At 45.3% G+C, this 16,520-nt stretch overlaps 1 protein-coding gene across 1 annotated transcript in view; it reads right to left on the bottom strand.

Moving 5' to 3' along the window:
• Nucleotides 1-16,520, bottom strand: part of plxnd1 (plexin D1) — a 447,766-nt gene that overhangs the window by 153,689 nt on the left and 277,557 nt on the right. The gene's annotated exons all lie outside the window — the stretch shown is intronic.

The following is a 16,520-nucleotide window of genomic DNA, read 5'->3' as shown; positions in this document are numbered from 1 at the left end:
TACTGCTTGGGGGTCTATAAACCACTCCCACTAACGTTTTTTTCCCCTTAGTATTTCTCAATTCTACCCATACAGATTCCACCTCATCAGAGCTAATATCCTTCATTACAATTGTGTTAATCCCTTCTTTAACCAGTAATGCTACCCCACCTCCCTTTCCTGAATATCGAATAACCCTGGATGTTGAGTTCCCAGTCCTGGCCTTCCTTGAGCCACGTTTCCGTAATCCCAACCAAATCGTATTTGTTCACTTCTATTTGCGCAGCCAATTCATCCACCTTATTACAAATGCTCCTCGCATTAAGACACAAAGCCTTCAGGCTTGTTTTTTTAATGCTCTTAGACCTATTAGAATTATTATTTACTGCGGCCATGTTTGATTTAAACCGTTGATTTCTCTGACTGCCACTTATGTTTTTCTCCTTCCTATCTTTTGCTTTTATCCTTGTTTCCCTTTCCTCTGTCTCCCTGCTCAGGTTCCCAACCCCCTGCCATTTTAGTTTAAACCCTCCCCCACAGCACTGGTAAACACTCCCCCTAGGACATGGGGGGGAGACATGGACATTCCACACACACACCATCAATGGACATTACACACACACACCATCAATGGACAATGCACACACACACACCATCAATGGACATTCCACACACACACCATCAATGGACATTCCACACACACACCATCAATGGACATTGCACACACACATCCCATCAATGGACATGACACACACACAATCAATGGACATTCCACACACACACCATCAATGGACATGACACACACACACACACCATCAATGGACAATGCACACACACACACCATCAATGGACATTCCACACACACATCATCAATGGACATTTCACACACACACACATCATCAATGGGCATTCCACACAAACACCCCATCAATGGACATTCCACACACACACATCCCATCAATGGACATTCCACAGACACACCATCAATGGACTTTATCCACACACACACCATCATTGGATATTACACACACACCATCAATGGACATTCCACAAACACACACACACCATCAATGGACATTCCACACACAAAGACCATCAATGGACATTCCACACACACACCATCAATGGACATTCCACACACACACCATCAATGGACATTCCACACACACACCATCAATGGACATTCCACACACATTCACCATCAAATGGACTTTACACACAAACACACACACACCATCAATGGACATTACACACAAACACCATCAATGGGCATTACACACACCATCAATGGACATTCCACACACACACCATCAATGGACATTCCAGACATAAACCATCAATGGACATTTCACACACACACGCACCATCAATAGACATGACACACGCCATCAATGGATATGACACACACACACCACCAATGGACATTACACACACAGACACCATCAATGGACATTACACACACAGACAGCATCAATGGACATTACACACACAGACATGGTCAATGGACCTCACACACACACACCGTCAGTGGACATGACACACACCATCAATGGACATTACACACACCATCAATGGACATTCCACACACACACACCATCAATTGACATTCCACACACACACACCATCAATGGACATTCCACACACACACCATCAATGGACATTACACACACCATCAATGGACATTCCACACACCATCAATGGACATTCCACACACACACCATCAATGGACATTCCACACACACACCATCAATGGACATTCCACACACACACCATCAATGGACATTCCACACACACACCACCAATGGACATTCCACACACACACCACCAATGGACATTCCACACACACACCATCAATGGACATCCACACACACACCACCAATGGACATTCCACACACACACCATCAATGGACATTCCACACACACACCATCAATGGACATTCCACACACACACCATCAATAGACATTTCACGCACACACCATCAATGGACATTCCACACACACACCATCAATGGACATTTCACACACACCATCAATGGACATTCCACACACACACCATCAATGGACATTCCACACACACACCATCAATGGACATTCCACACACACACCATCAATGGACATTCCACACACACACCATCAATGGATATTACACACATATACACACCACCAATGGACATTCCACACACACACCATCAATGGACATGACACACACACGCACTATCAATGGACATTACACACACACACCCCATCAATGGACATTGCACACACACCATCAATGGACATTCCACACACACCACCAATGGACATTCCACACACACACCACCAATGGACATTCCACACACACACCACCAATGGACATTCCACACAGACACCACCAATGGACACTCCACACACACACCAATGGACATTCCACACACACACCATCAATGGACATTACAGACACACACACACCATCAATGGACATGACACACACACACCCCATCAATGGACATTCCACACACATCCCATCAATGGACATCCCACACACACACCATCAATGGATATTACACACATATACACACCACCAATGGACATTCCACACACACACCATCAATGGACATGACACACACACGCACTATCAATGGACATTACACACACACACCGTCAATGGACATTACAGGCACACACACCATCAGTGGACATTACACACACACACACCATCAATGGACATTACACATATACACCATCAATGTACATTACACACACACACACCATTAATGGACATTACACATACGCACACACCATCAATAGACATTACACACACACACCATCAATGGACAGTACACACACACACCAACAATGGACATTCCACACACACACCACCAATGGACATTCCACACACACACCAACAATGGACATTCCACACACACACCATCAATGGACATTCCACACACACACCATCAATGGACATGCCACACATTCACCATCAATGGACATTCCACACACACACCACCAATGGACATTCCACACACACACCACCAATGGACATTCCACACACACACCACCAATGGAAATTCCACACACACACCACCAATGGACATTCCACACACCATCAATGGACATTACACACACACACCCAATCAATGGACATTCCACACACACAGCATCAATGGACAAGCCACACACACACCGTCAATGGACATTACACACACACACCGTCAATGGACAATCCACACACACACCACCAATGGACATTTCACACACATACACACCACCAATGGACATTCCACACACACACCATCAATGGACATCACTCACACACGCACACCATCAAAGGACAATACACACACACGCACCATCAATGGGCATTACACACACACACCGTCAATGGACATTACAGGCACACACACCATCAGTGGACATTACACACACACACCATCAATGGACATTACAGACACACACACCATCAATGGACATTACACATATACACCATCAATGTACATTGCACACACACACACCATTAATGGACATTACACATACGCACAAACCATCAATGGACATTACACACAAACACCATCAATGGACATTACACACACACACACCATCAATGGACATTACACAAACACACACCATCAATGGACATTACACACACACTCCGTCAATGGACATTACACACACACACACCAATGTACATTACACACACACACACCATCAATGGACAGTGCACACACAATCAATGGACATTCCACACACACACCCCATCAATGGACATTCCACACACACACCCAATCAATGGACATTCCACACACACACCATCAATGGACATTCCACACACACACCATCAATGGACATTCCACACACACACACACACCATTAATGGACATTACACACAGACACCGTCAATGGACATTACACACACACACACACCATCAATGGACATTACACACACACACACACACCGTCAATGGACAGTACACACACACACACACCGTCAATGGACATTACAGACACACACCATCAATGGACATTTCACACACACCATCAATGGACAATCCACACACACACCGTCAATGGACATTCCACACACACACCATCAATGGACATTCCACACACACACCATCAATGGACATTGCACACACACACCATCAATGGATATTCCACACACACCCATCCAATCAATGGACATTCCACACACACACCACCAATGGACATTCCACACACACGCCACCAATGGACATTCCACACATTCACCATCAATGGACATTCCACACACACCCATCCCATCAATGGACATTCCACACACACATCATCAATGGATATTCCACACACACTCATCCCATCAATGGACATTCCACACACACACACCATCAATGCAAATGCCACAGACACCACCAATGGACATTCCACACACACACCACCAATGGATATTCCACACACACACCACCAATGGACATTCCACACACACACCACCAATGGACATTCCACACACACACCACCAATGGACATTCCACACACCATCAATGGACATTACACACACACACCCAATCAATGGACATTCCACACACACAGCATCAATGGATAAGCCACACACACACCATCAATGGACATTCCACACACACACCATCAATGGACATTCCACACACACACCAACAATGGATATTCCACACACAAAAACACACCGTCAATGGACATTACACACACACACACCATCAATGGACATTCCACACACGCACACCATCAATGGACATTCCACACACACACCATCAATGGACATTCCACACACACACACACCATTAACGGACATTACACACACACACCGTCAATGGACATTACACACACACACACCGTCAATGGACATTCCACACACACGCCACCAATGGACATTCCACACACACACCACCAATGGACATTCCACACACACACCACCAATGGACATTCCACACACACACCACCAATGGACATTCCACACACACACCACCAATGGACATTCCACACGCACACCATCAATGAACATTACACACACACACCATCAATGGACATTCCACACACACACACCATCCATGGACATTACACACAGACACCATCAATGGATATTCCACACAGACACACATACACACACCATTAATGGACATTACACACACACACCGTCAATGGACATTACACACACAGCCACCGTCAATGGACATTACACACACACACCATCAATGTACATTACACACACGATTAATGGACATTACACACACACACCGTCAATGGACATCCCACACACACACCGTCAATGGATATTACACACACACAGTCAATGGACATGACACACACACCGTCAATGGACATTACACATACACACAGTCAATGGACATTACACACACACACAGTCAACGGACATTACACACACACACACCGTCAATGGACATTACACACACACACACCGTCAATGGACATTACACACACACACGGTCAATGGACATTACACACACACACCATCAATGGACATTACACACACACACCATCAATGGACATTCCAAACACACACCACCAATGGACATTCCACAAAAACAGACCATCAATGGACATTCCACACACACACCACCAATGGACATTCCACACACACCACCACCAATGGACAATCCACACACACACCATCAATGGACATTCCACACACACACCACCAATGGACATTCCACACACACACCATCAATGGACATTCCACACACACACCATCAATGGACATTCCACACACACACACACACCAACAATGGACTTTCCACACACACACCACCAATGGACATTCCACACACACACCATCAATGGACATTACACACACAAACCATCAATGGACATTATACACACACACCACCAATGCATATTCCACACACACAGCATCAATGGACATTACACACACACACCATCAATGGATATTCCACACACACACATATACACACCATTAATGGACATTACACACACACACCGTCAATGGACATTACACGCACAGACATCGTCAATGGACATTGCACGCACACACCATCAATGTACATTACACACACCATTAATGGACATTACACGCACACACCATCAATGTACATTCCACACACCATTAATGGGCATTCCACACACACACCACCAATGGACATTCCACACACACACCACCAATGGACATTCCACACACACACCACCAATGGACATTCCACACACACACCACCAATGGACATTCCACACACACAGCACCAATGGACAATCCACAAACACAGACCATCAATGGACATTCCACACACACACCACCAATGGACATTCCACACACACACCACCAATGGACATTCCACACACACACCACCAATGGACGTTCCACACACACACCATCAATGGACATTACACACACACACCATCAATGGACATTCCACACACATACCATCAATGGACATTCCACACACACACCACCAATGGACATTCCACACACACACCACCAATGGACGTTCCACACACACACCATCAATGGACATTACACACACACACCATCAATGGACATTCCCCACACACACCATCAATGGACATTACACACACACACCATCAATGGACATTACATTCACACACCGTCAATGGACATTACACACACACACCATCAATGGACATTACACACACACACCATCAATGGACATTCCACACACACACCACCAATGGGCATTCCACAAACACAGACCATCAATGGACATTCCACACACACACCACCAATGGACATTCCACACACACACCACCAATGGAAATTCCACACACACACCATCAATGGACATTCCACACACACACCACCAATGGACATTCCACACACACACCACCAATGGACATTCCACACACACACCACCAATGGACATTCCACACACACAGCACCAATGGACAATCCACAAACACAGACCATCAATGGACATTCCACACACACACCACCAATGGACATTCCACACACACACCACCAATGGACGTTCCACACACACACACCATCAATGGACATTCCACACACACACCATCAATGGACATTCCACACACACACCATCAATGGACATTACACACACACACCATCAATGGACATTACACACACACACCATCAATGGACATTACACTCACACACCATCAATGGACATTACACACACACACCATCAATGGACATTACACACACACACCGTCAATGGACATTCCACACACACACCACCAATGGACATTCCACAAACACAGACCATCAATGGACATTCCACAAACACAGACCATCAATGGACATTCCACACACACACCACCAATGGACATTCCACACACACACCACCAATGGACATTCCACACACACACCATCAATGGACATTCCACACACACATCATCAATGGACATTCCACACACACACACCATCAATGGACATTCCACACACACACACCATCAATGGACATTCCACACACACACACACTACCAATGAACATTCCACACACACACCACCAATGAACATTACACACACACACCATCAATGGACATTACACACACGCACCGTCAATGGACATTACACACACACACCGTCAATGGACATTACAGACACACAGCATCAAAGGACAATCCACACACACACCATCAATGGACAATCCACACACACACCATCAATGGACAATCCACACACACACAGCATCAATGGACTTTATCCACACACGCACACCATCAATTGACATTCCACATACACACCATCAATGGACATTACACATACACACCATCAATGGACATTACACACACCCATACAACATCAATGACATTACACACACCTTCAATGGACATGCCAAACACACACACACACCTTCAATGGACATGCAACACACACACACACACCATCAATGGACATTACACACACACACCATCATTGGACATTACACACACACACACCGTCAATGGACATTACAGGCACACACATCATTAGTTGACATTACACACACACGCCAACAATGGAAATCACACACACATGCCATCAATGGACATCACACACACGTGCCATCAATGGACATCACACACACATGGCATCAGTGGACATCACACACACATGCCATCAATGGACATTACACACACACACACAATCAATGGACATTCCACACACACACCATCAATGGACATTCCACACACACGCCACCAATGGACATTCCACACACACACCACCAATGGACATTCCACACACACACCACCAATGGACATTCCACACACACACCACCAATGGACATTCCACACACACACCACCAATGGACATTCCACACACACACCATCAATGGACATTACACACACACACCATCAATGGACATTCCACACACACACACCATCAATGGACATTACACACACACACCATCAATGGATATTCCACACAGACACACATACACACACCATTAATGGACATTACACACACACACCGTCAATGGACATTACACACACAGGCACCGTCAATGGACATTACACACACACACCATCAATGTACATTACACACACCATTAATGGACATTACACACACACACCGTCAATGGACATCCCACACACACACCGTCAATGGATATTATACACACACAGTCAATGGACATGACACACACACCGTCAATGGACATTACACATACACACAGTCAATGGACATTACACACACACACAGTCAATGGACATTACACACACACACACCGTCAATGGACATTACACACACACACACCGTCAATGGACATTACACACACACACGGTCAATGGACATTACACACACACACCATCAATGGACATTACACACACACCATCAATGGACATTCCAAACACACACCACCAATGGACATTCCACAAAAACAGACCATCAATGGACATTCCACACACACACCACCAATGGACATTCCACACACACCACCACCAATGGACAATCCACACACACACCATCAATGGACATTCCACACACACACCACCAATGGACATTCCACACACACACCATCAATGGACATTCCACACACACACCATCAATGGACATTCCACACACACACACACACACCATCAATGGACTTTCCACACACACACCACCAATGGACATTCCACACACACACCATCAATGGACATTACACACACAAACCATCAATGGACATTATACACACACACCACCAATGCATATTCCACACACACAGCATCAATGGACATTACACACACACACCATCAATGGACATTCCACACACACACCATCAATGGACATTACACACACACACCATCAATGGACATTCCACACACACACCACCAATGGACATTACACACACACACCATCAATGGACATTACACACACCCACCATCAATGGACATTATACACACACACCACCAATGCATATTCCACACACACACCATTAATGGACATTACACACACACACCGTCAATGGACATTACACACACACACCACCAATGGACATGCCACACACACACCACCAATGGACATTCCACACACACACCACCAATGGACATTCCACACACACACCATTAATGGACATTCCACACACACACCATCAATGGACATTACACACACACACTATCAAATAGGCTTTACATACACACACCATCAAATGGGCTTTACACACACATCATCAATGGACATTCCACACACACACCACCAATGGACATTCCACTCACACACCATCAATGGACATTACACACAAACACCATCAATGAACATTGCACACACACACCATGAATGGACATTCCACACACACACCATCAATGGACAGTCCACACACACACACCATTAATGGACATTACACACACACACACAATCAATGGACATTCCACACACACACCACCAATGGACATTCCACACACACGCCACCAATGGACATTCCACACACACACCACCAATGGACATTCCACACACACACCACCAATGGACATTCCACACACACACCACCAATGGACATTCCACACACACACCATCAATGGACATTACACACACACACCATCAATGGACATTCCACACACGCACACCATCCATGGACATTACACACACACACCATCAATGGATATTCCACACAGACACACATGCACACACCATTAATGGACATTACACACACACACCGTCAATGGACATTACACACACAGGCACCGTCAATGGACATTACACACACACACCATCAATGTACATTACACACACCATTAATGGACATTACACACACACACCGTCAATGGACATCCCACACACACACCGTCAATGGATATTACACACACACAGTCAATGGACATGACACACACACCGTCAATGGACATTACACATACACACAGTCAATGGACATTACACACACACACACAGTCAATGGACATTACACACACACACACCGTCAATGGACATTACACACACACACACCGTCAATGGACATTACACACACACACGGTCAATGGACATTACACACACACACCATCAATGGACATTACACTCACACACCATCAATGGACATTACACACACACACCATCAATGGACATTACACACACACACCGTCAATGGACATTCCACACACACACCACCAATGGACATTCCACAAACACAGACCATCAATGGACATTCCACAAACACAGACCATCAATGGACATTCCACACACACACCACCAATGGACATTCCACACACACACCACCAATGGACATTCCACACACACACCATCAATGGACATTCCACACACACATCATCAATGGACATTCCACACACACACACCATCAATGGACATTCCACACACACACACCATCAATGGACATTCCACACACACACACACTACCAATGAACATTCCACACACACACCACCAATGAACATTACACACACACACCATCAATGGACATTACACACACGCACCGTCAATGGACATTACACACACCCATACAACATCAATGACATTACACACACCTTCAATGGACATGCCAAACACACACACACACCTTCAATGGACATGCAACACACACACACACACCATCAATGGACATTACACAGACACACCATCATTGGACATTACACACACACACACCGTCAATGGACATTACAGGCACACACATCATTAGTTGACATTACACACACACGCCAACAATGGAAATCACACACACATGCCATCAATGGACATCACACACACATGCCATCAATGGACATCACACACACATGGCATCAGTGGACATCACACACACATGCCATCAATGGACATTACACACACACACACAATCAATGGACATTCCACACACACACCATCAATGGACATTCCACACACACGCCACCAATGGACATTCCACACACACACCACCAATGGACATTCCACACACACACCACCAATGGACATTCCACACACACACCACCAATGGACATTCCACACACACACCACCAATGGACATTCCACACACACACCATCAATGGACATTACACACACACACCATCAATGGACATTCCACACACACACACCATCAATGGACATTACACACACACACCATCAATGGATATTCCACACAGACACACATACACACACCATTAATGGACATTACACACACACACCGTCAATGGACATTACACACACAGGCACCGTCAATGGACATTACACACACACACCATCAATGTACATTACACACACCATTAATGGACATTACACACACACACCGTCAATGGACATCCCACACACACACCGTCAATGGATATTATACACACACAGTCAATGGACATGACACACACACCGTCAATGGACATTACACATACACACAGTCAATGGACATTACACACACACACAGTCAATGGACATTACACACACACACACCGTCAATGGACATTACACACACACACACCGTCAATGGACATTACACACACACACGGTCAATGGACATTACACACACACACCATCAATGGACATTACACACACACCATCAATGGACATTCCAAACACACACCACCAATGGACATTCCACAAAAACAGACCATCAATGGACATTCCACACACACACCACCAATGGACATTCCACACACACCACCACCAATGGACAATCCACACACACACCATCAATGGACATTCCACACACACACCACCAATGGACATTCCACACACACACCATCAATGGACATTCCACACACACACCATCAATGGACATTCCACACACACACACACACACCATCAATGGACTTTCCACACACACACCACCAATGGACATTCCACACACACACCATCAATGGACATTACACACACAAACCATCAATGGACATTATACACACACACCACCAATGCATATTCCACACACACAGCATCAATGGACATTACACACACACACCATCAATGGACATTCCACACACACACCATCAATGGACATTACACACACACACCATCAATGGACATTCCACACACACACCACCAATGGACATTACACACACACACCATCAATGGACATTACACACACCCACCATCAATGGACATTATACACACACACCACCAATGCATATTCCACACACACACCATTAATGGACATTACACACACACACCGTCAATGGACATTACACACACACACCACCAATGGACATGCCACACACACACCACCAATGGACATTCCACACACACACCACCAATGGACATTCCACACACACACCATTAATGGACATTCCACACACACACCATCAATGGACATTACACACACACACTATCAAATAGGCTTTACATACACACACCATCAAATGGGCTTTACACACACATCATCAATGGACATTCCACACACACACCATCAATGGACATTCCACACACACGCCACCAATGGACATTCCACACACACACCACCAATGGACATTCCACACACACACCACCAATGGACATTCCACACACACACCACCAATGGACATTCCACACACACACCACCAATGGACATTCCACACACACACCATCAATGGACATTACACACACACACCATCAATGGACATTCCACACACACACACCATCAATGGACATTACACACACACACCATCAATGGATATTCCACACAGACACACATACACACACCATTAATGGACATTACACACACACATCGTCAATGGACATTACACACACAGGCACCGTCAATGGACATTACACACACACACCATCAATGTACATTACACACACCATTAATGGACATTACACACACACACCGTCAATGGACATCCCACACACACACCGTCAATGGATATTATACACACACAGTCAATGGACATGACACACACACCGTCAATGGACATTACACATACACACAGTCAATGGACATTACACACACACACAGTCAATGGACATTACACACACACACACCGTCAATGGACATTACACACACACACACCGTCAATGGACATTACACACACACACGGTCAATGGACATTACACACACACACCATCAATGGACATTACACACACACCATCAATGGACATTCCAAACACACACCACCAATGGACATTCCACAAAAACAGACCATCAATGGACATTCCACACACACACCACCAATGGACATTCCACACACACCACCACCAATGGACAATCCACACACACACCATCAATGGACATTCCACACACACACCACCAATGGACATTCCACACACACACCATCAATGGACATTCCACACACACACCATCAATGGACATTCCACACACACACACACACACCATCAATGGACTTTCCACACACACACCACCAATGGACATTCCACACACACACCATCAATGGACATTACACACACAAACCATCAATGGACATTATACACACACACCACCAATGCATATTCCACACACACAGCATCAATGGACATTACACACACACACCATCAATGGACATTCCACACACACACCATCAATGGACATTACACACACACACCATCAATGGACATTCCACACACACACCACCAATGGACATTACACACACACACCATCAATGGACATTACACACACCCACCATCAATGGACATTATACACACACACCACCAATGCATATTCCACACACACACCATTAATGGACATTACACACACACACCGTCAATGGACATTACACACACACACCACCAATGGACATGCCACACACACACCACCAATGGACATTCCACACACACACCACCAATGGACATTCCACACACACACCATTAATGGACATTCCACACACACACCATCAATGGACATTACACACACACACTATCAAATAGGCTTTACATACACACACCATCAAATGGGCTTTACACACACATCATCAATGGACATTCCACACACACACCACCAATGGACATTCCACTCACACACCATCAATGGACATTACACACAAACACCATCAATGAACATTGCACACACACACCATGAATGGACATTCCACACACACACCATCAATGGACAGTCCACACACACACACCATTAATGGACATTACACACACACACACAATCAATGGACATTCCACACACACACCACCAATGGACATTCCACACACACGCCACCAATGGACATTCCACACACACACCACCAATGGACATTCCACACACACACCACCAATGGACATTCCACACACACACCACCAATGGACATTCCACACACACACCACCAATGGACATTCCACACACACACCATCAATGGACATTACACACACACACCATCAATGGACATTCCACACACGCACACCATCCATGGACATTACACACACACACCATCAATGGATATTCCACACAGACACACATGCACACACCATTAATGGACATTACACACACACACCGTCAATGGACATTACACACACAGGCACCGTCAATGGACATTACACACACACACCATCAATGTACATTACACACACCATTAATGGACATTACACACACACACCGTCAATGGACATCCCACACACACACCGTCAATGGATATTACACACACACAGTCAATGGACATGACACACACACCGTCAATGGACATTACACATACACACAGTCAATGGACATTACACACACACACACAGTCAATGGACATTACACACACACACACCGTCAATGGACATTACACACACACACACCGTCAATGGACATTACACACACACACGGTCAATGGACATTACACACACACACCATCAATGGACATTACACACACACACCATCAATGGACATTCCAAACACACACCACCAATGGACATTCCACAAAAACAGACCATCAATGGACATTCCACACACACACCACCAATGGACATTCCACACACACCACCACCAATGGACAATCCACACACACACCATCAATGGACATTCCACACACACACCACCAATGGACATTCCACACACACACCACCAATGGACATTCCACACACACACCATCAATGGACATTCCACACACACACACACACCATCAATGGACTTTCCACACACACACCACCAATGGACATTCCACACACACACCATCAATGGACATTACACACACAAACCATCAATGGACATTATACACACACACCACCAATGCATATTCCACACACACAGCATCAATGGACATTACACACACACACCATCAATGGATATTCCACACACACACATATACACACCATTAATGGACATTACACACACACACCGTCAATGGACATTACACACACACAATCAAAGGACATGACACACACACCGTCAATGGACATTACACACACACACACCATCAATGTACATTACACACACCATTAATGGACATTACACGCACACACCATCAATGGACATTCCACACACACACCACCAATGGACATTACACACACACACCGTCAATGGATATTACACACACACAATCAAAGGACATGACACACACACCGTCAATGGACATTACACACACACACACCATCAATGGACATTACACACACACACACCGTCAATGGACATTGCACACACACACCATCAATGGACATTACACACACACACACCGTCAATGGACATTGCACACACACACCACCAATGGACATTACACACACACACACCGTCAATGGACATTACACACACACACACCATCAATGGACATTACACACACACACACCGTCAATGGACATTGCACACACACACCACCAATGGACATTACACACACACACCGTCAATGGACATTCCACACACACACCGTCAATGGACATTACACACACATAATACCAGTGGACATTCCACACACACACCACCAATAGACATTCCACACACACAGCACCAATGGACGTTCCACACACACACACCATCAAAGGACATTACACACACACACCATCAATGGACATTCCACACACACACCATCAATGGACATTACACACACACACCATCAATGGATATTACACACACACACCATCAATGGACATTACACACACACACCATCAATGGACATTACACACACACACACACCGTCAATGGACATTCCACACACACACCACCAATGGACATTCCACACACACACCATCAATGGACAGTCCACACACACCCACCATCAATGGACATTCCACACACACACACTTCAATGGACATGCCAAACACACACACACACCATCAATGGACATGCCACACACACACACACCATCAATGGACAGTCCACAGATACACCCATCAATGGACATTCCACACACACACCATCAATGAACATTCCA

This window comes from Somniosus microcephalus, chromosome 11 (assembly GCF_052327205.1).
Source record: "Somniosus microcephalus isolate GS21.2 chromosome 11, FLI_Smic_1.0, whole genome shotgun sequence".
In the NCBI taxonomy this organism is placed as follows: Eukaryota; Metazoa; Chordata; class Chondrichthyes; order Squaliformes; family Somniosidae; genus Somniosus; species Somniosus microcephalus.
Note: the sequence above shows the minus strand (reverse complement) of the source record. Positions and strands in the feature narration are given on the sequence as shown.